At 39.0% G+C, this 3,581-nt stretch overlaps 1 non-coding gene across 1 annotated transcript; it reads right to left on the bottom strand.

Moving 5' to 3' along the window:
- Positions 1-1,656: 1,656 nt before the first annotated feature.
- On the bottom strand, positions 1,657-1,797 carry LOC126014971 (U4 spliceosomal RNA). The gene has a single exon (XR_007497888.1). It is a non-coding gene; the product is annotated as a U4 spliceosomal RNA (small nuclear RNA).
- Between the last annotated feature and the right edge of the window lie 1,784 nt (positions 1,798-3,581).

Below are 3,581 nucleotides of genomic sequence, written 5' to 3'. Positions count from 1 at the left end.
GCCCCTGCGCCCTTTCTGGTCAGTCTTCTTGCTGCCATGTTTCAAATCCCTTAGCTCACCTACCCTTGACTATTCTATGCTCTGGCCTGTTCCATTCCAAAAAATTGCTCACACAAACAGCAGTTCTAATACGAGCAGTTTCTATTTATGTCCTCCCAGTCTCCCACAGGTAATCCAGGTACCCAACATCAAGCAAAGGCATGCATGTCTACACTGCAGGGCACTTTTGCTTTTCCATAAGAAAGGCACTCCTTCCTTCCTCAGGGGAGAAACTGTTTCCAGCTCCTCCTTTCCTGGTTTCCCTAGAGGGCAAAATCCAAGCCTCCAAAATAAATTCCCACGTTGTAAACCACCCCACATCCACATTTTCACCTCAGGCAGACGGATCTGATGCTGGCACTCAGGAAGGATTCCTAAACCAAGCAGTCAAGAAAGAATAAAGGAGTCAGTGGCTTCTCCTCTTGGTCTCACTGAACCAAAGGCAAACTGTCTTTTCTTTCCTATCCAGGATCTGATTTAGCCAGGTGGGGGAGGATGGATTGAGATGCAGGTGTCTTTTCCATACCAAAAGGCTAGGTGAAAATGAGAGTAGGATGGAGGAAAGCCTGTGTTTTCTGTAAATTGCTGGTTGTCCTCTTACAATTCCACACTTTCAATTCAAAACAAAACAAATCAAAGAGAAAGGCTGCAAAAGTTTGGTTCTACTTTTCTCCACCAGAGGCTGGAACCTTGATCAGATCTTATAAAAGTGTTTGTGATTTTGAATAGGCACAGTAAAGGGTGGCTAAAGCATCAAAGGTTAGATTGTATGCATTATTTAAAATGATCAGCTTATTCCATATCTTTGTCTTATACATATCACAAACTTTTCCCTTAGACTTCTCTGAACATAAGCATTAGAACCTCTCTGCAGATACATTTAATTTGAACACTATGAAATATTCTTTCAACAAGCACTGTAATACGATTCGAGGACATTCGAGTTCCTTTTCCATAACTTTTCTAAACAAATCATAAGAAAATTTCTGTAGACAAATATACAGTTGAAAAGACAACGACTTGGATTAGACAAACTATTTTGCCGGAGCCCAGAGCTGGTCTTATGCCAGGAAACTTCAGGGGTAGGGTCTCCTTGTATTTAGGCCAAGGCTTTTCCTTTCCATATCACCCATATTTTGGTGGGCCTATGCAAACAGTAATTGCCACTCTAACACCATTTTTACTTTGCTCCTTTGACTCTAAACCTTAAATAAAAAAAAAAAACCTACTTAAACTTTTGCGGTTAACATAAACTAATATGTATATGCATGGAAATGTAAAAAATACTATGCCTTCCATGTTTAAGGAGTTACACAAATATCATGACTTTAAATTGCTTTGTGTACCACTAAGAAATGTTATAATGTACATCTAGAGACTTGAGAGACAAAGTAATTGTACATGGGTTCTGTTTTATTTATCCTTAATGTTCCTTGAGTGTAAGTTCAAAATTAAAGTGTCAGCAATGGGATTTCTTCTGAGAACTCTGTTTATTGGTGATTGTCCTTCCATGGTAACTTTACCTTGTCCTCTTTCTTTGCATCATTGTTCTCATAATTTAAAAAAAAAAAAAAGAAAAGAAGTTTGCTGCACATTCTTTTTTTTTTTTTGTATCAGTCTCCATAGAGACTGTCAAAAATTGCCAATGCCGACTATATTTCAAGTCGTCACAGCAGGGTATTGGGAAAAGTTTTCAATTAGCAATAATAACACCTTGGATAAACCTCATTGGCTACGATACTGCCACTGCGCAAAGCTGCTGCACATTCTTATAATCAGCACCCTGAATAATACGAGTCTATGGTATCAGAGTCCCTTTTTCATAGACTTCTGTAGACAAAGAACTTTTTGCAGGCCTAATTTGAGAATATGTTGCTGAATAATATACACAAACATCACACAAATTAGACAACATTCTCAATTGGATAGCTGAGAGCCACTAAAACAAATTTAACATTATGTATTTCCCTGGAACCGTACAAAGTAATATTAAACCAGTAGAGTTGGATAGAAAATGCTCTGTTTACAGTGGGGCATAGAACAAAACAGTAGCTATTAAAATCTATCCAGGGAGAACACACGGTTTAACTAGCAATATAATGATTGCTGCAAATAAGAACAATAGAATCGAGAGATTAACCTAGAAGAAAGCTGCAAAAGTTTCTGAAAGAAGTTCCTCAGTTGGGCTTCAGCTGAGCTTGGATACTCCATCTTCTCCTTCTGTGGTAGGTAGCTTAGATGGTCTAGGACAGAAAGTCCTTGCCCACTGTTGTATTGCTCTACCAGGGGTCCTCAAACTTTTTAAACAGGGCGCCAGTTCACTGTCCCTCAGACCATTGGAGGATCTGACTATAGTAAAAATAAAACTTATGAATGAATTCTTATGCACACTGCATACATCTTATTTTGCAATGAAGAAACAAAACAGATACAAATACAATATGTGGCCCACGGGCCATAGTTTGAGGACCACTGCGAGTCTAACCCTTAGATTCAGCACCTTTGCTGCTCATTACAGCTCCTCCTACCTTTCCATGTCATTAGTTGTGGGGCAGTCTCAGTCAAGCAAGGGAGGTGGAGCAGCCTAGATAGGACCCGTTGAGCCCAGGATTCTCAGGCCCCATAGGTGGATTCTTCACTTGGGGACATCTGCTCACTCTTCTCTGATTTTACATATTTATTTAAATAATAGCTTTATTTAAGCAACATGACTACAAACATGATTGTATTTGGTTTCAGTCATAAAAAGAACACCCCCACTCAGCAGTGCAACATTCCCACCCCTAATGCCCCATCTCCCTCCTTCCCCACCCCTGCCTGTATTGGAGACAGGAATTCAAATTCTCTCACTAACATTGTCATGATAGTTCTTAGTGAAGTTATTTCTCTAACTGCACTCATCAACCTTTGTGTTCAGCTTCATATCATTAGCTGTTCTTTCCATCCCTCATATCTCTAGTTTCTGGGCATTATTAGAGTGACGTCTTTTATTTTTCTTAAAACTCATAGATAGATGAGTGAGACTATAGTCTGCATCTATCTCTCTCCCTCTGACTTATTTCATTTGGCATTATAATTTCCATTTTCATCCATGTATAGGAAAATTACATGCTTTCATCTCTCTTGAAGGCTGAATAATATTCCATTGTATATATGTACCACTGTTCCTTTAGTCATTCATCTGTTGAAGGGCATCTTTGTTGTTTCCAGATTCTGTCTATTATAAATAGTGTTGCAATCAATATATGTATAAGGAAGGCAACAAGTCTAGTTTTTGAACCATTTCTGTCTCTCATATTGATACCAAGTTTGAGTGACATATTGGTGCTCCAATTTAAAGATACCCTGTTTTGAGGGACTCATTTGCCCCAGGGTCAGGTGACTGTTTAGGGGGAAATTTCTGGCCTCTGTATTATATTTTTGTGCTCCTAAGATATATCCCTAGGTAGAGCTAGATCATATGGGAGCTCAATTTCCAGTTTTTTGAGGATTCTCCATATTGTTTTTTCATAAAGGCTGGACTAAACGGCATTCCCACCAGC

Source organism: Suncus etruscus, chromosome 7 (genome assembly GCF_024139225.1).
Source record: "Suncus etruscus isolate mSunEtr1 chromosome 7, mSunEtr1.pri.cur, whole genome shotgun sequence".
Classification (NCBI taxonomy): domain Eukaryota; kingdom Metazoa; phylum Chordata; class Mammalia; order Eulipotyphla; family Soricidae; genus Suncus; species Suncus etruscus.
The sequence above is the reverse complement of the archived record's forward strand: the minus strand, read 5'-3'. Positions and strand labels throughout refer to the sequence as shown.